Here is a 17,282-nt window from a genome sequence, read left to right on the forward strand (position 1 = left end):
TGTAGCCCTGGCTTTGCCCCACGTGTGAGCTGCGTGCAGCATTGTGAAAGCAGGGCCCTGATTGGCGCTGCTGGTGGGCGTGGACATGCAAATTTCGCTGGCCGGCCGAGGCCTGTGGGAAGCCGCTGTGGGTAGCTGCGCGCTTTCCAAAGTGGGCACAGGGGCCTTGGCTGGGCAACCTTGCGCCCCACAAGGCCCGTGCTCTGCCTGGCCCGGCCTCAGGCCTTCCCTGTGTGGATGCCACCCTCGCTCTGCCGGGAGATGCCAAGCGGGCCGCCCTCGCCCTGTCCCCTTCCAACTCATACTTACCTGGCAGGGGAGACACCATGATCACGAAGGTGGTTCTCCCAGGGTGAGGCTCATCCATTGCACTTCGGATGTGCTGACCCCTGCGATGTCCCCAAATGCGGGATACTCGACTGCATAATTTCTGGTAGTGGGGGACTGCGTTCGCGCTTTCCCCTGATCTCTGGTTTCAAGAAAGACAAAAAGGGAAAAAATAAAAAGGAGTCTGGAGCACCTTTCGTCGTCTTCTGTGTCTGTCCAGGGTGCTGCGGCTGGATTGGAAGGGGCGTGGGCAAGAGGGAATCGCATGCAAAGTGCTGAGCCTGGGGAATGATGGGATAGTTGAAGCCTCCCACTCTGGGGGCCCTATCCAGAGACAGGGCAGTAGGCCCTGGCCAGGTGACATGTCTGCTCCTTTCGATCTCCCACCCTGGGGCAGTGGCCTGGCTGCCAGCCACTTGCCTCACCCCTAGCCTTCCTGGGCCCAGACTCTGGCTGAGGCCCCAGGCTGTGGCCCGGCGAGGGCTCTGCCCGGCGAGGGTTCTGCTGCGTTTGGGAGCGTTCGGGAAGGCGTGAGGGGCTCAGGGCGGGAACCCCTGCTCGCTTGCTGGACGGTTTGTCCCTGGCTTTCCAGCCACAAGCAGTCAACTGGGGCCTAGCCAGGCAACTGGTCACTGCCTCCCCTAGAGTGGGCTTCAGTGGCAGCTCTTGAGCATCAAAAGCCCCAAATCTCTGCTTCTGGCCCAAATCGACCTGGCAAGCCCCCTTCTGTGAGTGCTGTAGCCCTGGCTTTGCCCACGTGTGAGCTGCGTGCAGCATTGTGAAAGCAGGGCCCTGATTGGCGCTGCTGGTGGGCGTGGACATGCAAATTTCGCTGGCCGGCCGAGGCCTGTGGGAAGCCGCTGTGGGTAGCTGCGCGCTTTCCAAAGTGGGCACAGGGGCTTGGCTGGGCAACCTTGCGCCCCACAAGGCCGTGCTCTGCCTGGCCCGGCCTCAGGCCTTCCCTGTGTGGATGCCACCCTCGCTCTGCCGGGAGATGCCAAGCGGGCCGCCCTCGCCCTGTCCCCTTCCAACTCATACTTACCTGGCAGGGGAGACACCATGATCACGAAGGTGGTTCTCCCAGGGTGAGGCTCATCCATTGCACTTCGGATGTGCTGACCCCTGCGATGTCCCCAAATGCGGGATACTCGACTGCATAATTTCTGGTAGTGGGGGACTGCGTTCGCGCTTTCCCCTGATCTCTGGTTTCAAGAAAGACAAAAAGGGAAAAAAATAAAAAGGAGTCTGGAGCACCCTTTGACGTTTCTTGTCGTCCGTCCAGGGTGCTGGAAGGGGGCGTGGGCGAGGGCCAATTACATATGCAAATTAACAAGACTGAGCCATGCTGGGTTAGGGCTTAGAAACGTGCTTCTGGGCCCGATTTCGGCCTGGCAAGCCCTCTTGTCTGCTTGCCGTAGCCTTTGCTTGCGCACAGTTTGGAGGGCCTGACAGGTCTGCTTTTGGGCCCGATTTCGACCTGGCAAGCCCCCTTCTGTAAGTGCTGTAGCCCTGGCTTTGCCCCACGTGTGAGCTGCGTGCAGCATTGTGAAAGCAGGGCCCTGATTGGCGCTGCTGGTGGGCGTGGACATGCAAATTCGCTGGCCGGCCGAGGCCTGTGGGAAGCCGCTGTGGGTAGCTGCGCGCTTTCCAAAGTGGGCACAGGGGCCTTGGCTGGGCAACCTTGCGCCCCACAAGGCCCGTGCTCTGCCTGGCCCGGCCTCAGGCCTTCCCTGTGTGGATGCCACCCTCGCTCTGCCGGGAGATGCCAAGCGGGCCGCCCTCGCCCTGTCCCCTTCCAACTCATACTTACCTGGCAGGGGAGACACCATGATCACGAAGGTGGTTCTCCCAGGGTGAGGCTCATCCATTGCACTTCGGATGTGCTGACCCCTGCGATGTCCCCAAATGCGGGATACTCGACTGCATAATTTCTGGTAGTGGGGGACTGCGTTCGCGCTTTCCCCTGATCTCTGGTTTCAAGAAAGACAAAAAGGGAAAAAAATAAAAAGGAGTCTGGAGCACCCTTTGACGTTTCTTGTCCGTCGTCCAGGGTGCTGGAAGGGGGCGTGGGCGAGGGCCAATTATATGCAAATTAACAAGACTGAGCCATGCTGGGTTAGGGCTTAGAAACGTGCTTCTGGGCCCGATTTCGGCCTGGCAAGCCCTCTTGTCTGCTTGCCGTAGCCTTTGCTTGCGCACAGTTTGGAGGGCCTGACAGGTCTGCTTTTGGGCCCGATTTCGACCTGGCAAGCCCCCTTCTGTAAGTGCTGTAGCCCTGGCTTTGCCCCACGTGTGAGCTGCGTGCAGCATTGTGAAAGCAGGGCCCTGATTGGCGCTGCTGGTGGGCGTGGACATGCAAATTTCGCTGGCCGGCCGAGGCCTGTGGGAAGCCGCTGTGGGTAGCTGCGCGCTTTCCAAAGTGGGCACAGGGGCCTTGGCTGGGCAACCTTGCGCCCCACAAGGCCCGTGCTCTGCCTGGCCCGGCCTCAGGCCTTCCCTGTGTGGATGCCACCCTCGCTCTGCCGGGAGATGCCAAGCGGGCCGCCCTCGCCCTGTCCCCTTCCAACTCATACTTACCTGGCAGGGGAGACACCATGATCACGAAGGTGGTTCTCCCAGGGTGAGGCTCATCCATTGCACTTCGGATGTGCTGACCCCTGCGATGTCCCCAAATGCGGGATACTCGACTGCATAATTTCTGGTAGTGGGGGACTGCGTTCGCGCTTTCCCCTGATCTCTGGTTTCAAGAAAGACAAAAAGGGAAAAAATAAAAAGGAGTCTGGAGCACCTTTCGTCGTCTTCTGTGGTCTGTCCAGGGTGCTGCGGCTGGATTGGAAGGGGGCGTGGGCAAGAGGGAATCGCATGCAAAGTGCTGAGCCTGGGGAATGATGGGATAGTTGAAGCCTCCCACTCTGGGGCCCTATCCAGAGACAGGGCAGTAGGCCCTGGCCAGGTGACATGTCTGCTCCTTTCGATCTCCCACCCTGGGGCAGTGGCCTGGCTGCCAGCCACTTGCCTCACCCTAGCCTTCCTGGGCCCAGACTCTGGCTGAGGCCCCCAGGCTGTGGCCCGGCGAGGGCTCTGCCCGGCGAGGGTTCTGCTGCGTTTGGGAGCGTTCGGGAAGGCGTGAGGGGCTCAGGGCGGGAACCCCTGCTCGCTTGCTGGACGGTTTGTCCCTGGCTTTCAGCCACAAGCAGTCAACTGGGGCCTAGCCAGGCAACTGGTCACTGCCTCCCCTAGAGTGGGCTTCAGTGGCAGCTCTTGAGCATCAAAAGCCCCAAATCTCTGCTTCTGGGCCCAAAATCGACCTGGCAAGCCCCCTTCTGTGAGTGCTGTAGCCCTGGCTTTGCCCCACGTGTGAGCTGCGTGCAGCATTGTGAAAGCAGGGCCCTGATTGGCGCTGCTGGTGGGCGTGGACATGCAAATTTCGCTGGCCGGCCGAGGCCTGTGGGAAGCCGCTGTGGGTAGCTGCGCGCTTTCCAAAGTGGGCACAGGGGCCTTGGCTGGGCAACCTTGCGCCCCACAAGGCCCGTGCTCTGCCTGGCCCGGCCTCAGGCCTTCCCTGTGTGGATGCCACCCTCGCTCTGCCGGGAGATGCCAAGCGGGCCGCCCTCGCCCTGTCCCCTTCCAACTCATACTTACCTGGCAGGGGAGACACCATGATCACGAAGGTGGTTCTCCCAGGGTGAGGCTCATCCATTGCACTTCGGATGTGCTGACCCCTGCGATGTCCCCAAATGCGGGATACTCGACTGCATAATTTCTGGTAGTGGGGGACTGCGTTCGCGCTTTCCCCTGATCTCTGGTTTCAAGAAAGACAAAAAGGGAAAAAAATAAAAAGGAGTCTGGAGCACCCTTTGACGTTTCTTGTCGTCCGTCCAGGGTGCTGGAAGGGGGCGTGGGCGAGGGCCAATTACATATGCAAATTAACAAGACTGAGCCATGCTGGGTTAGGGCTTAGAAACGTGCTTCTGGGCCCGATTTCGGCCTGGCAAGCCCTCTTGTCTGCTTGCCGTAGCCTTTGCTTGCGCACAGTTTGGAGGGCCTGACAGGTCTGCTTTTGGGCCCGATTTCGACCTGGCAAGCCCCCTTCTGTAAGTGCTGTAGCCCTGGCTTTGCCCCACGTGTGAGCTGCGTGCAGCATTGTGAAAGCAGGGCCCTGATTGGCGCTGCTGGTGGGCGTGGACATGCAAATTTCGCTGGCCGGCCGAGGCCTGTGGGAAGCCGCTGTGGGTAGCTGCGCGCTTTCCAAAGTGGGCACAGGGGCCTTGGCTGGGCAACCTTGCGCCCCACAAGGCCCGTGCTCTGCCTGGCCCGGCCTCAGGCCTTCCCTGTGTGGATGCCACCCTCGCTCTGCCGGGAGATGCCAAGCGGGCCGCCCTCGCCCTGTCCCCTTCCAACTCATACTTACCTGGCAGGGGAGACACCATGATCACGAAGGTGGTTCTCCCAGGGTGAGGCTCATCCATTGCACTTCGGATGTGCTGACCCCTGCGATGTCCCCAAATGCGGGATACTCGACTGCATAATTTCTGGTAGTGGGGGACTGCGTTCGCGCTTTCCCCTGATCTCTGGTTTCAAGAAAGACAAAAAGGGAAAAAAATAAAAAGGAGTCTGGAGCACCCTTTGACGTTTCTTGTCGTCCGTCCAGGGTGCTGGAAGGGGGCGTGGGCGAGGGCCAATTACATATGCAAATTAACAAGACTGAGCCATGCTGGGTTAGGGCTTAGAAACGTGCTTCTGGGCCCGATTTCGGCCTGGCAAGCCCTCTTGTCTGCTTGCCGTAGCCTTTGCTTGCGCACAGTTTGGAGGGCCTGACAGGTCTGCTTTTGGGCCCGATTTCGACCTGGCAAGCCCCCTTCTGTAAGTGCTGTAGCCCTGGCTTTGCCCCACGTGTGAGCTGCGTGCAGCATTGTGAAAGCAGGGCCCTGATTGGCGCTGCTGGTGGGCGTGGACATGCAAATTTCGCTGGCCGGCCGAGGCCTGTGGGAAGCCGCTGTGGGTAGCTGCGCGCTTTCCAAAGTGGGCACAGGGGCCTTGGCTGGGCAACCTTGCGCCCCACAAGGCCCGTGCTCTGCCTGGCCCGGCCTCAGGCCTTCCCTGTGTGGATGCCACCCTCGCTCTGCCGGGAGATGCCAAGCGGGCCGCCCTCGCCCTGTCCCCTTCCAACTCATACTTACCTGGCAGGGGAGACACCATGATCACGAAGGTGGTTCTCCCAGGGTGAGGCTCATCCATTGCACTTCGGATGTGCTGACCCCTGCGATGTCCCCAAATGCGGGATACTCGACTGCATAATTTCTGGTAGTGGGGGACTGCGTTCGCGCTTTCCCTGATCTCTGGTTTCAAGAAAGACAAAAAGGGAAAAAAATAAAAAGGAGTCTGGAGCACCTTTCGTCGTCTTCTGTGGTCTGTCCAGGGTGCTGCGGCTGGATTGGAAGGGGGCGTGGGCAAGAGGGAATCGCATGCAAAGTGCTGAGCCTGGGGAATGATGGGATAGTTGAAGCCTCCCACTCTGGGGCCCTATCCAGAGACAGGGCAGTAGGCCCTGGCCAGGTGACATGTCTGCTCCTTTCGATCTCCCACCCTGGGGCAGTGGCCTGGCTGCCAGCCACTTGCCTCACCCTAGCCTTCCTGGGCCCAGACTCTGGCTGAGGCCCCCAGGCTGTGGCCCGGCGAGGGCTCTGCCCGGCGAGGGTTCTGCTGCGTTTGGGAGCGTTCGGGAAGGCGTGAGGGGCTCAGGGCGGGAACCCCTGCTCGCTTGCTGGACGGTTTGTCCCTGGCTTTCAGCCACAAGCAGTCAACTGGGGCCTAGCCAGGCAACTGGTCACTGCCTCCCCTAGAGTGGGCTTCAGTGGCAGCTCTTGAGCATCAAAAGCCCCAAATCTCTGCTTCTGGGCCCAAAATCGACCTGGCAAGCCCCCTTCTGTGAGTGCTGTAGCCCTGGCTTTGCCCCACGTGTGAGCTGCGTGCAGCATTGTGAAAGCAGGGCCCTGATTGGCGCTGCTGGTGGGCGTGGACATGCAAATTTCGCTGGCCGGCCGAGGCCTGTGGGAAGCCGCTGTGGGTAGCTGCGCGCTTTCCAAAGTGGGCACAGGGGCCTTGGCTGGGCAACCTTGCGCCCCACAAGGCCCGTGCTCTGCCTGGCCCGGCCTCAGGCCTTCCCTGTGTGGATGCCACCCTCGCTCTGCCGGGAGATGCCAAGCGGGCCGCCCTCGCCCTGTCCCCTTCCAACTCATACTTACCTGGCAGGGGAGACACCATGATCACGAAGGTGGTTCTCCCAGGGTGAGGCTCATCCATTGCACTTCGGATGTGCTGACCCCTGCGATGTCCCCAAATGCGGGATACTCGACTGCATAATTTCTGGTAGTGGGGGACTGCGTTCGCGCTTTCCCCTGATCTCTGGTTTCAAGAAAGACAAAAAGGGAAAAAAATAAAAAGGAGTCTGGAGCACCCTTTGACGTTTCTTGTCGTCCGTCCAGGGTGCTGGAAGGGGGCGTGGGCGAGGGCCAATTACATATGCAAATTAACAAGACTGAGCCATGCTGGGTTAGGGCTTAGAAACGTGCTTCTGGGCCCGATTTCGGCCTGGCAAGCCCTCTTGTCTGCTTGCCGTAGCCTTTGCTTGCGCACAGTTTGGAGGGCCTGACAGGTCTGCTTTTGGGCCCGATTTCGACCTGGCAAGCCCCCTTCTGTAAGTGCTGTAGCCCTGGCTTTGCCCCACGTGTGAGCTGCGTGCAGCATTGTGAAAGCAGGGCCCTGATTGGCGCTGCTGGTGGGCGTGGACATGCAAATTTCGCTGGCCGGCCGAGGCCTGTGGGAAGCCGCTGTGGGTAGCTGCGCGCTTTCCAAAGTGGGCACAGGGGCCTTGGCTGGGCAACCTTGCGCCCCACAAGGCCCGTGCTCTGCCTGGCCCGGCCTCAGGCCTTCCCTGTGTGGATGCCACCCTCGCTCTGCCGGGAGATGCCAAGCGGGCCGCCCTCGCCCTGTCCCCTTCCAACTCATACTTACCTGGCAGGGGAGACACCATGATCACGAAGGTGGTTCTCCCAGGGTGAGGCTCATCCATTGCACTTCGGATGTGCTGACCCCTGCGATGTCCCCAAATGCGGGATACTCGACTGCATAATTTCTGGTAGTGGGGGACTGCGTTCGCGCTTTCCCCTGATCTCTGGTTTCAAGAAAGACAAAAAGGGAAAAAAATAAAAAGGAGTCTGGAGCACCCTTTGACGTTTCTTGTCGTCCGTCCAGGGTGCTGGAAGGGGGCGTGGGCGAGGGCCAATTACATATGCAAATTAACAAGGACTGAGCCATGCTGGGTTAGGGCTTAGAAACGTGCTTCTGGGCCCGATTTCGGCCTGGCAAGCCCTCTTGTCTGCTTGCCGTAGCCTTTGCTTGCGCACAGTTTGGAGGGCCTGACAGGTCTGCTTTTGGGCCCGATTTCGACCTGGCAAGCCCCCTTCTGTAAGTGCTGTAGCCCTGGCTTTGCCCCACGTGTGAGCTGCGTGCAGCATTGTGAAAGCAGGGCCCTGATTGGCGCTGCTGGTGGGCGTGGACATGCAAATTTCGCTGGCCGGCCGAGGCCTGTGGGAAGCCGCTGTGGGTAGCTGCGCGCTTTCCAAAGTGGGCACAGGGGCCTTGGCTGGGCAACCTTGCGCCCCACAAGGCCCGTGCTCTGCCTGGCCCGGCCTCAGGCCTTCCCTGTGTGGATGCCACCCTCGCTCTGCCGGGAGATGCCAAGCGGGCCGCCCTCGCCCTGTCCCCTTCCAACTCATACTTACCTGGCAGGGGAGACACCATGATCACGAAGGTGGTTCTCCCAGGGTGAGGCTCATCCATTGCACTTCGGATGTGCTGACCCCTGCGATGTCCCCAAATGCGGGATACTCGACTGCATAATTTCTGGTAGTGGGGGACTGCGTTCGCGCTTTCCCCTGATCTCTGGTTTCAAGAAAGACAAAAAGGGAAAAAAATAAAAAGGAGTCTGGAGCACCTTTCGTCGTCTTCTGTGGTCTGTCCAGGGTGCTGCGGCTGGATTGGAAGGGGGCGTGGGCAAGAGGGAATCGCATGCAAAGTGCTGAGCCTGGGGAATGATGGGATAGTTGAAGCCTCCCACTCTGGGGCCCTATCCAGAGACAGGGCAGTAGGCCCTGGCCAGGTGACATGTCTGCTCCTTTCGATCTCCCACCCTGGGGCAGTGGCCTGGCTGCCAGCCACTTGCCTCACCCTAGCCTTCCTGGGCCCAGACTCTGGCTGAGGCCCCCAGGCTGTGGCCCGGCGAGGGCTCTGCCCGGCGAGGGTTCTGCTGCGTTTGGGAGCGTTCGGGAAGGCGTGAGGGGCTCAGGGCGGGAACCCCTGCTCGCTTGCTGGACGGTTTGTCCCTGGCTTTCAGCCACAAGCAGTCAACTGGGGCCTAGCCAGGCAACTGGTCACTGCCTCCCCTAGAGTGGGCTTCAGTGGCAGCTCTTGAGCATCAAAAGCCCCAAATCTCTGCTTCTGGGCCCAAAATCGACCTGGCAAGCCCCCTTCTGTGAGTGCTGTAGCCCTGGCTTTGCCCCACGTGTGAGCTGCGTGCAGCATTGTGAAAGCAGGGCCCTGATTGGCGCTGCTGGTGGGCGTGGACATGCAAATTTCGCTGGCCGGCCGAGGCCTGTGGGAAGCCGCTGTGGGTAGCTGCGCGCTTTCCAAAGTGGGCACAGGGGCCTTGGCTGGGCAACCTTGCGCCCCACAAGGCCCGTGCTCTGCCTGGCCCGGCCTCAGGCCTTCCCTGTGTGGATGCCACCCTCGCTCTGCCGGGAGATGCCAAGCGGGCCGCCCTCGCCCTGTCCCCTTCCAACTCATACTTACCTGGCAGGGGAGACACCATGATCACGAAGGTGGTTCTCCCAGGGTGAGGCTCATCCATTGCACTTCGGATGTGCTGACCCCTGCGATGTCCCCAAATGCGGGATACTCGACTGCATAATTTCTGGTAGTGGGGGACTGCGTTCGCGCTTTCCCCTGATCTCTGGTTTCAAGAAAGACAAAAAGGGAAAAAAATAAAAAGGAGTCTGGAGCACCCTTTGACGTTTCTTGTCGTCCGTCCAGGGTGCTGGAAGGGGGCGTGGGCGAGGGCCAATTACATATGCAAATTAACAAGACTGAGCCATGCTGGGTTAGGGCTTAGAAACGTGCTTCTGGGCCCGATTTCGGCCTGGCAAGCCCTCTTGTCTGCTTGCCGTAGCCTTTGCTTGCGCACAGTTTGGAGGGCCTGACAGGTCTGCTTTTGGGCCCGATTTCGACCTGGCAAGCCCCCTTCTGTAAGTGCTGTAGCCCTGGCTTTGCCCCACGTGTGAGCTGCGTGCAGCATTGTGAAAGCAGGGCCCTGATTGGCGCTGCTGGTGGGCGTGGACATGCAAATTTCGCTGGCCGGCCGAGGCCTGTGGGAAGCCGCTGTGGGTAGCTGCGCGCTTTCCAAAGTGGGCACAGGGGCCTTGGCTGGGCAACCTTGCGCCCCACAAGGCCCGTGCTCTGCCTGGCCCGGCCTCAGGCCTTCCCTGTGTGGATGCCACCCTCGCTCTGCCGGGAGATGCCAAGCGGGCCGCCCTCGCCCTGTCCCCTTCCAACTCATACTTACCTGGCAGGGGAGACACCATGATCACGAAGGTGGTTCTCCCAGGGTGAGGCTCATCCATTGCACTTCGGATGTGCTGACCCCTGCGATGTCCCCAAATGCGGGATACTCGACTGCATAATTTCTGGTAGTGGGGGACTGCGTTCGCGCTTTCCCCTGATCTCTGGTTTCAAGAAAGACAAAAAGGGAAAAAAATAAAAAGGAGTCTGGAGCACCCTTTGACGTTTCTTGTCGTCCGTCCAGGGTGCTGGAAGGGGGCGTGGGCGAGGGCCAATTACATATGCAAATTAACAAGACTGAGCCATGCTGGGTTAGGGCTTAGAAACGTGCTTCTGGGCCCGATTTCGGCCTGGCAAGCCCTCTTGTCTGCTTGCCGTAGCCTTTGCTTGCGCACAGTTTGGAGGGCCTGACAGGTCTGCTTTTGGGCCCGATTTCGACCTGGCAAGCCCCCTTCTGTAAGTGCTGTAGCCCTGGCTTTGCCCCACGTGTGAGCTGCGTGCAGCATTGTGAAAGCAGGGCCCTGATTGGCGCTGCTGGTGGGCGTGGACATGCAAATTTCGCTGGCCGGCCGAGGCCTGTGGGAAGCCGCTGTGGGTAGCTGCGCGCTTTCCAAAGTGGGCACAGGGGCCTTGGCTGGGCAACCTTGCGCCCCACAAGGCCCGTGCTCTGCCTGGCCCGGCCTCAGGCCTTCCCTGTGTGGATGCCACCCTCGCTCTGCCGGGAGATGCCAAGCGGGCCGCCCTCGCCCTGTCCCCTTCCAACTCATACTTACCTGGCAGGGGAGACACCATGATCACGAAGGTGGTTCTCCCAGGGTGAGGCTCATCCATTGCACTTCGGATGTGCTGACCCCTGCGATGTCCCCAAATGCGGGATACTCGACTGCATAATTTCTGGTAGTGGGGGACTGCGTTCGCGCTTTCCCCTGATCTCTGGTTTCAAGAAAGACAAAAAGGGAAAAAATAAAAAGGAGTCTGGAGCACCTTTCGTCGTCTTCTGTGGTCTGTCCAGGGTGCTGCGGCTGGATTGGAAGGGGGCGTGGGCAAGAGGGAATCGCATGCAAAGTGCTGAGCCTGGGGAATGATGGGATAGTTGAAGCCTCCCACTCTGGGGCCCTATCCAGAGACAGGGCAGTAGGCCCTGGCCAGGTGACATGTCTGCTCCTTTCGATCTCCCACCCTGGGGCAGTGGCCTGGCTGCCAGCCACTTGCCTCACCCTAGCCTTCCTGGGCCCAGACTCTGGCTGAGGCCCCCAGGCTGTGGCCCGGCGAGGGCTCTGCCCGGCGAGGGTTCTGCTGCGTTTGGGAGCGTTCGGGAAGGCGTGAGGGGCTCAGGGCGGGAACCCCTGCTCGCTTGCTGGACGGTTTGTCCCTGGCTTTCAGCCACAAGCAGTCAACTGGGGCCTAGCCAGGCAACTGGTCACTGCCTCCCCTAGAGTGGGCTTCAGTGGCAGCTCTTGAGCATCAAAAGCCCCAAATCTCTGCTTCTGGGCCCAAAATCGACCTGGCAAGCCCCCTTCTGTGAGTGCTGTAGCCCTGGCTTTGCCCCACGTGTGAGCTGCGTGCAGCATTGTGAAAGCAGGGCCCTGATTGGCGCTGCTGGTGGGCGTGGACATGCAAATTTCGCTGGCCGGCCGAGGCCTGTGGGAAGCCGCTGTGGGTAGCTGCGCGCTTTCCAAAGTGGGCACAGGGGCCTTGGCTGGGCAACCTTGCGCCCCACAAGGCCCGTGCTCTGCCTGGCCCGGCCTCAGGCCTTCCCTGTGTGGATGCCACCCTCGCTCTGCCGGGAGATGCCAAGCGGGCCGCCCTCGCCCTGTCCCCTTCCAACTCATACTTACCTGGCAGGGGAGACACCATGATCACGAAGGTGGTTCTCCCAGGGTGAGGCTCATCCATTGCACTTCGGATGTGCTGACCCCTGCGATGTCCCCAAATGCGGGATACTCGACTGCATAATTTCTGGTAGTGGGGGACTGCGTTCGCGCTTTCCCCTGATCTCTGGTTTCAAGAAAGACAAAAAGGGAAAAAAATAAAAAGGAGTCTGGAGCACCCTTTGACGTTTCTTGTCGTCCGTCCAGGGTGCTGGAAGGGGGCGTGGGCGAGGGCCAATTACATATGCAAATTAACAAGACTGAGCCATGCTGGGTTAGGGCTTAGAAACGTGCTTCTGGGCCCGATTTCGGCCTGGCAAGCCCTCTTGTCTGCTTGCCGTAGCCTTTGCTTGCGCACAGTTTGGAGGGCCTGACAGGTCTGCTTTTGGGCCCGATTTCGACCTGGCAAGCCCCCTTCTGTAAGTGCTGTAGCCCTGGCTTTGCCCCACGTGTGAGCTGCGTGCAGCATTGTGAAAGCAGGGCCCTGATTGGCGCTGCTGGTGGGCGTGGACATGCAAATTTCGCTGGCCGGCCGAGGCCTGTGGGAAGCCGCTGTGGGTAGCTGCGCGCTTTCCAAAGTGGGCACAGGGGCCTTGGCTGGGCAACCTTGCGCCCCACAAGGCCCGTGCTCTGCCTGGCCCGGCCTCAGGCCTTCCCTGTGTGGATGCCACCCTCGCTCTGCCGGGAGATGCCAAGCGGGCCGCCCTCGCCCTGTCCCCTTCCAACTCATACTTACCTGGCAGGGGAGACACCATGATCACGAAGGTGGTTCTCCCAGGGTGAGGCTCATCCATTGCACTTCGGATGTGCTGACCCCTGCGATGTCCCCAAATGCGGGATACTCGACTGCATAATTTCTGGTAGTGGGGGACTGCGTTCGCGCTTTCCCCTGATCTCTGGTTTCAAGAAAGACAAAAAGGGAAAAAAATAAAAAGGAGCCTGGAGCACCTTTCGTCGTCTTCTGTGGTCTGTCCAGGGTGCTGCGGCTGGATTGGAAGGGGGCGTGGGCAAGAGGGAATCGCATGCTAAGTGCTGAGCCTGGGGAATGATGGGATAGATGAAGCCTCCCACTCTGGGGACCTATCCAGAGACAGGGCAGTAGGCCCTGGCCAGGTGACATGTCTGCTCCTTTCGATCTCCACCCCTGGGGCTGTGGCCTGGCTGCCTGCCACTTACCTCACCCTAGCCTTCCTGGGCCCAGACTCTGGCTGAGGCCCCCAGGCTGAGGCCCGGCGAGGGCTCTGCTGCGTTTGGGAGCGTTCGGGAAGGCGTGAGGGGCTCAGGGCGAGAACCCCTGCTCGCTTGTTGGACGGTTTGTCCCTGGCTTTCAGCCACAAGCAGTCAACTGGGGCCTAGCCAGGCAACTGGTCACTGCCTCCCCTAGAGTGGGCTTCAGGGGCAGCTCTTGAGCATCAAAAGCCCCAAATCTCTGCTGCTGGGCCCAAAATCGACCTGGCAAGCCCCCTTCTGTGAGTGCTGTAGCCCTGGCTTTGCCCCACTTGTGAGCTGCGTGCAGCATTGTGAAAGCAGGGCCCTGATTGGTGCTGCTGGTGGGCGTGGACATGCAAATTTCGCTGGCCGGCCGAGGCCTGTGGGAAGCCGCTGTGGGTAGCTGCGCGCTTTCCAAAGTGGGCACAGGGGCCTTGGCTGGGCAACCTTGCGCCCCACAAGGCCCGTGCTCTGCCTGGCCCGGCCTCAGGCCTTCCCTGTGTGGATGCCACCCTCGCTCTGCCGGGAGATGCCAAGCGGGCCGCCCTCGCCCTGTCCCCTTCCAACTCATACTTACCTGGCAGGGGAGACACCATGATCACGAAGGTGGATCTCCCAGGGTGAGGCTCATCCATTGCACTTCGGATGTGCTGACCCCTGCGATGTCCCCAAATGCGGGATACTCGACTGCTTAATTTCTGGTAGTGGGGGACTGCGTTCGCGCTTTCCCCTGATCTCTGGTTTCAAGAAAGACAAAAAGGGAAAAAAATAAAAAGGAGTCTGGAGCACCTTTCGTCGTCTTCTGTGGTCTGTCCAGGGTGCTGCGGCTGGATTGGAAGGGGGCGTGGGCAAGAGGGAATCGCATGCTAAGTGCTGAGCCTGGGGAATGATGGGATAGATGAAGCCTCCCACTCTGGGGACCTATCCAGAGACAGGGCAGTAGGCCCTGGCCAGGTGACATGTCTGCTCCTTTCGATCTCCACCCCTGGGGCTGTGGCCTGGCTGCCTGCCACTTACCTCACCCTAGCCTTCCTGGGCCCAGACTCTGGCTGAGGCCCCCAGGCTGAGGCCCGGCGAGGGCTCTGCCCGGCGAGGGTTCTGCTGCGTTTGGGAGCGTTCGGGAAGGCGTTAGGGGCTCAGGGCGAGAACCCCTACTCGCTTGTTGGACGGTTTGTCCCTGGCTTTCAGCCACAAGCAGTCAACTGGGGCCTAGCCAGGCAACTGGTCACTGCCTCCCCTAGAGTGGGCTCCAGGGGCAGCTCTTGAGCATCAAAAGCCCCAAATCTCTGCTGCTGGGCCCAAAATCGACCTGGCAAGCCCCCTTCTGTGAGTGCTGTAGCCCTGGCTTTGCCCCACTTGTGAGCTGCGTGCAGCATTGTGAAAGCAGGGCCCTGATTGGTGCTGCTGGTGGGCGTGGACATGCAAATTTCGCTGGCCGGCCGAGGCCTGTGGGAAGCCGCTGTGGGTAGCTGCGCGCTTTCCAAAGTGGGCACAGGGGCCTTGGCTGGGCAACCTTGCGCCCCACAAGGCCCGTGCTCTGCCTGGCCCGGCCTCAGGCCTTCCCTGTGTGGATGCCACCCTCGCTCTGCCGGGAGATGCCAAGCGGGCCGCCCTCGCCCTGTCCCCTTCCAACTCATACTTACCTGGCAGGGGAGACACCATGATCACGAAGGTGGATCTCCCAGGGTGAGGCTCATCCATTGCACTTCGGATGTGCTGACCCCTGCGATGTCCCCAAATGCGGGATACTCGACTGCATAATTTCTGGTAGTGGGGGACTGCGTTCGCGCTTTCCCCTGATCTCTGGTTTCAAGAAAGACAAAAAGGGAAAAAAATAAAAAGGAGTCTGGAGCACCCTTTGACGTTTCTTGTCGTCCGTCCAGGGTGCTGTAAGCTGGCTGGAAGGGGGCGTGGGCGAGGGCCAATTACATATGCAAATTGACAAGACTGAGACATGCTGGGTTAGGGCTTAGAAACGTGCTTCTGGGCCCGATTTCGGCCTGGCAAGCCCTCTTGTCTGCTTGCCGTAGCCTTTGCTTGCGCACAGTTTGGAGGGCCTGACAGATCTGCTTTTGGGCCCGATTTCGACCTGACAAGCCCCCTTCTGTGAGTGCTGTAGCCCTGGCTTTGCCCCACGTGTGAGCTGCGTGCAGCATTGTGAAAGCAGGGCCCTGATTGGTGCTGCTGGTGGGCGTGGACATGCAAATTTCGCTGGCCGGCCGAGGCCTGTGGGAAGCCGCTGTGGGTAGCTGCGCGCTTTCCAAAGTGGGCACAGGGGCCTTGGCTGGGCAACCTTGCGCCCCACAAGGCCCGTGCTCTGCCTGGCCCGGCCTCAGGCCTTCCCTGTGTGGATGCCACCCTCGCTCTGCCGGGAGATGCCAAGCGGGCCGCCCTCGCCCTGTCCCCTTCCAACTCATACTTACCTGGCAGGGGAGACACCATGATCACGAAGGTGGTTCTCCCAGGGTGAGGCTCATCCATTGCACTTCGGATGTGCTGACCCCTGCGATGTCCCCAAATGCGGGATACTCGACTGCATAATTTCTGGTAGTGGGGGACTGCGTTCGCGCTTTCCCCTGATCTCTGGTTTCAAGAAAGACAAAAAGGGAAAAAAATAAAAAGGAGTCTGGAGCACCTTTCGTCGTCTTCTGTGGTCTGTCCAGGGTGCTGCGGCTGGATTGGAAGGGGGCGTGGGCAAGAGGGAATCGCATGCTAAGTGCTGAGCCTGGGGAATGATGGGATAGATGAAGCCTCCCACTCTGGGGACCTATCCAGAGACAGGGCAGTAGGCCCTGGCCAGGTGACATGTCTGCTCCTTTCGATCTCCACCCCTGGGGCTGTGGCCTGGCTGCCTGCCACTTACCTCACCCTAGCCTTCCTGGGCCCAGACTCTGGCTGAGGCCCCCAGGCTGAGGCCCGGCGAGGGCTCTGCTGCGTTTGGGAGCGTTCGGGAAGGCGTGAGGGGCTCAGGGCGAGAACCCCTGCTCGCTTGTTGGACGGTTTGTCCCTGGCTTTCAGCCACAAGCAGTCAACTGGGGCCTAGCCAGGCAACTGGTCACTGCCTCCCCTAGAGTGGGCTTCAGGGGCAGCTCTTGAGCATCAAAAGCCCCAAATCTCTGCTGCTGGGCCCAAAATCGACCTGGCAAGCCCCCTTCTGTGAGTGCTGTAGCCCTGGCTTTGCCCCACTTGTGAGCTGCGTGCAGCATTGTGAAAGCAGGGCCCTGATTGGTGCTGCTGGTGGGCGTGGACATGCAAATTTCGCTGGCCGGCCGAGGCCTGTGGGAAGCCGCTGTGGGTAGCTGCGCGCTTTCCAAAGTGGGCACAGGGGCCTTGGCTGGGCAACCTTGCGCCCCACAAGGCCCGTGCTCTGCCTGGCCCGGCCTCAGGCCTTCCCTGTGTGGATGCCACCCTCGCTCTGCCGGGAGATGCCAAGCGGGCCGCCCTCGCCCTGTCCCCTTCCAACTCATACTTACCTGGCAGGGGAGACACCATGATCACGAAGGTGGATCTCCCAGGGTGAGGCTCATCCATTGCACTTCGGATGTGCTGACCCCTGCGATGTCCCCAAATGCGGGATACTCGACTGCATAATTTCTGGTAGTGGGGGACTGCGTTCGCGCTTTCCCCTGATCTCTGGTTTCAAGAAAGACAAAAAGGGAAAAAAATAAAAAGGAGTCTGGAGCACCCTTTGACGTTTCTTGTCGTCCGTCCAGGGTGCTGTAAGCTGGCTGGAAGGGGGCGTGGGCGAGGGCCAATTACATATGCAAATTGACAAGACTGAGACATGCTGGGTTAGGGCTTAGAAACGTGCTTCTGGGCCCGATTTCGGCCTGGCAAGCCCTCTTGTCTGCTTGCCGTAGCCTTTGCTTGCGCACAGTTTGGAGGGCCTGACAGATCTGCTTTTGGGCCCGATTTCGACCTGACAAGCCCCCTTCTGTGAGTGCTGTAGCCCTGGCTTTGCCCCACGTGTGAGCTGCGTGCAGCATTGTGAAAGCAGGGCCCTGATTGGTGCTGCTGGTGGGCGTGGACATGCAAATTTCGCTGGCCGGCCGAGGCCTGTGGGAAGCCGCTGTGGGTAGCTGCGCGCTTTCCAAAGTGGGCACAGGGGCCTTGGCTGGGCAACCTTGCGCCCCACAAGGCCCGTGCTCTGCCTGGCCCGGCCTCAGGCCTTCCCTGTGTGGATGCCACCCTCGCTCTGCCGGGAGATGCCAAGCGGGCCGCCCTCGCCCTGTCCCCTTCCAACTCATACTTACCTGGCAG

The 17,282-nt window shown here is 60.4% G+C and overlaps 19 non-coding genes across 19 annotated transcripts; all 19 read left to right on the forward strand.

Annotated features, from left to right (window-relative positions):
* The first annotated feature begins 301 nt into the window (after nt 1-301).
* On the forward strand, nt 302-465 carry LOC147726557 (U1 spliceosomal RNA). The gene has a single exon (XR_015309711.1). It is a non-coding gene; the product is annotated as a U1 spliceosomal RNA (small nuclear RNA).
* Nucleotides 466-1,361: 896 nt separating this feature from the next.
* On the forward strand, nt 1,362-1,525 carry LOC147726558 (U1 spliceosomal RNA). Its single transcript, XR_015309712.1, has one exon. It is a non-coding gene; the product is annotated as a U1 spliceosomal RNA (small nuclear RNA).
* A 604-nt stretch (nt 1,526-2,129) lies between these two features.
* Nucleotides 2,130-2,293, forward strand: LOC147726559 (U1 spliceosomal RNA). The gene has a single exon (XR_015309713.1). It is a non-coding gene; the product is annotated as a U1 spliceosomal RNA (small nuclear RNA).
* A 603-nt stretch (nt 2,294-2,896) lies between these two features.
* On the forward strand, nt 2,897-3,060 carry LOC147726560 (U1 spliceosomal RNA). Its single transcript, XR_015309714.1, has one exon. It is a non-coding gene; the product is annotated as a U1 spliceosomal RNA (small nuclear RNA).
* A 901-nt stretch (nt 3,061-3,961) lies between these two features.
* Nucleotides 3,962-4,125, forward strand: LOC147726561 (U1 spliceosomal RNA). The gene has a single exon (XR_015309715.1). It is a non-coding gene; the product is annotated as a U1 spliceosomal RNA (small nuclear RNA).
* Nucleotides 4,126-4,730: 605 nt separating this feature from the next.
* On the forward strand, nt 4,731-4,894 carry LOC147726562 (U1 spliceosomal RNA). The gene has a single exon (XR_015309716.1). It is a non-coding gene; the product is annotated as a U1 spliceosomal RNA (small nuclear RNA).
* Nucleotides 4,895-5,499: 605 nt separating this feature from the next.
* LOC147726563 (U1 spliceosomal RNA) lies at nt 5,500-5,663 on the forward strand. Its single transcript, XR_015309730.1, has one exon. It is a non-coding gene; the product is annotated as a U1 spliceosomal RNA (small nuclear RNA).
* Nucleotides 5,664-6,564: 901 nt separating this feature from the next.
* LOC147726564 (U1 spliceosomal RNA) lies at nt 6,565-6,728 on the forward strand. Its single transcript, XR_015309717.1, has one exon. It is a non-coding gene; the product is annotated as a U1 spliceosomal RNA (small nuclear RNA).
* Nucleotides 6,729-7,333: 605 nt separating this feature from the next.
* Nucleotides 7,334-7,497, forward strand: LOC147726565 (U1 spliceosomal RNA). Its single transcript, XR_015309718.1, has one exon. It is a non-coding gene; the product is annotated as a U1 spliceosomal RNA (small nuclear RNA).
* A 606-nt stretch (nt 7,498-8,103) lies between these two features.
* Nucleotides 8,104-8,267, forward strand: LOC147726566 (U1 spliceosomal RNA). The gene has a single exon (XR_015309719.1). It is a non-coding gene; the product is annotated as a U1 spliceosomal RNA (small nuclear RNA).
* Nucleotides 8,268-9,169: 902 nt separating this feature from the next.
* On the forward strand, nt 9,170-9,333 carry LOC147726567 (U1 spliceosomal RNA). The gene has a single exon (XR_015309721.1). It is a non-coding gene; the product is annotated as a U1 spliceosomal RNA (small nuclear RNA).
* Nucleotides 9,334-9,938: 605 nt separating this feature from the next.
* Nucleotides 9,939-10,102, forward strand: LOC147726568 (U1 spliceosomal RNA). The gene has a single exon (XR_015309722.1). It is a non-coding gene; the product is annotated as a U1 spliceosomal RNA (small nuclear RNA).
* A 605-nt stretch (nt 10,103-10,707) lies between these two features.
* On the forward strand, nt 10,708-10,871 carry LOC147726569 (U1 spliceosomal RNA). Its single transcript, XR_015309723.1, has one exon. It is a non-coding gene; the product is annotated as a U1 spliceosomal RNA (small nuclear RNA).
* A 901-nt stretch (nt 10,872-11,772) lies between these two features.
* On the forward strand, nt 11,773-11,936 carry LOC147726570 (U1 spliceosomal RNA). The gene has a single exon (XR_015309724.1). It is a non-coding gene; the product is annotated as a U1 spliceosomal RNA (small nuclear RNA).
* A 605-nt stretch (nt 11,937-12,541) lies between these two features.
* On the forward strand, nt 12,542-12,705 carry LOC147726571 (U1 spliceosomal RNA). The gene has a single exon (XR_015309725.1). It is a non-coding gene; the product is annotated as a U1 spliceosomal RNA (small nuclear RNA).
* Nucleotides 12,706-13,591: 886 nt separating this feature from the next.
* LOC147726572 (U1 spliceosomal RNA) lies at nt 13,592-13,755 on the forward strand. The gene has a single exon (XR_015309742.1). It is a non-coding gene; the product is annotated as a U1 spliceosomal RNA (small nuclear RNA).
* A 902-nt stretch (nt 13,756-14,657) lies between these two features.
* LOC147726573 (U1 spliceosomal RNA) lies at nt 14,658-14,821 on the forward strand. Its single transcript, XR_015309733.1, has one exon. It is a non-coding gene; the product is annotated as a U1 spliceosomal RNA (small nuclear RNA).
* A 616-nt stretch (nt 14,822-15,437) lies between these two features.
* Nucleotides 15,438-15,601, forward strand: LOC147726574 (U1 spliceosomal RNA). Its single transcript, XR_015309726.1, has one exon. It is a non-coding gene; the product is annotated as a U1 spliceosomal RNA (small nuclear RNA).
* An 886-nt stretch (nt 15,602-16,487) lies between these two features.
* Nucleotides 16,488-16,651, forward strand: LOC147726575 (U1 spliceosomal RNA). Its single transcript, XR_015309739.1, has one exon. It is a non-coding gene; the product is annotated as a U1 spliceosomal RNA (small nuclear RNA).
* Nucleotides 16,652-17,282: the final 631 nt, after the last annotated feature.

Source organism: Lissotriton vulgaris, chromosome 3_1 (genome assembly GCF_964263255.1).
Source record: "Lissotriton vulgaris chromosome 3_1, aLisVul1.2, whole genome shotgun sequence".
In the NCBI taxonomy this organism is placed as follows: domain Eukaryota; kingdom Metazoa; phylum Chordata; class Amphibia; order Caudata; family Salamandridae; genus Lissotriton; species Lissotriton vulgaris.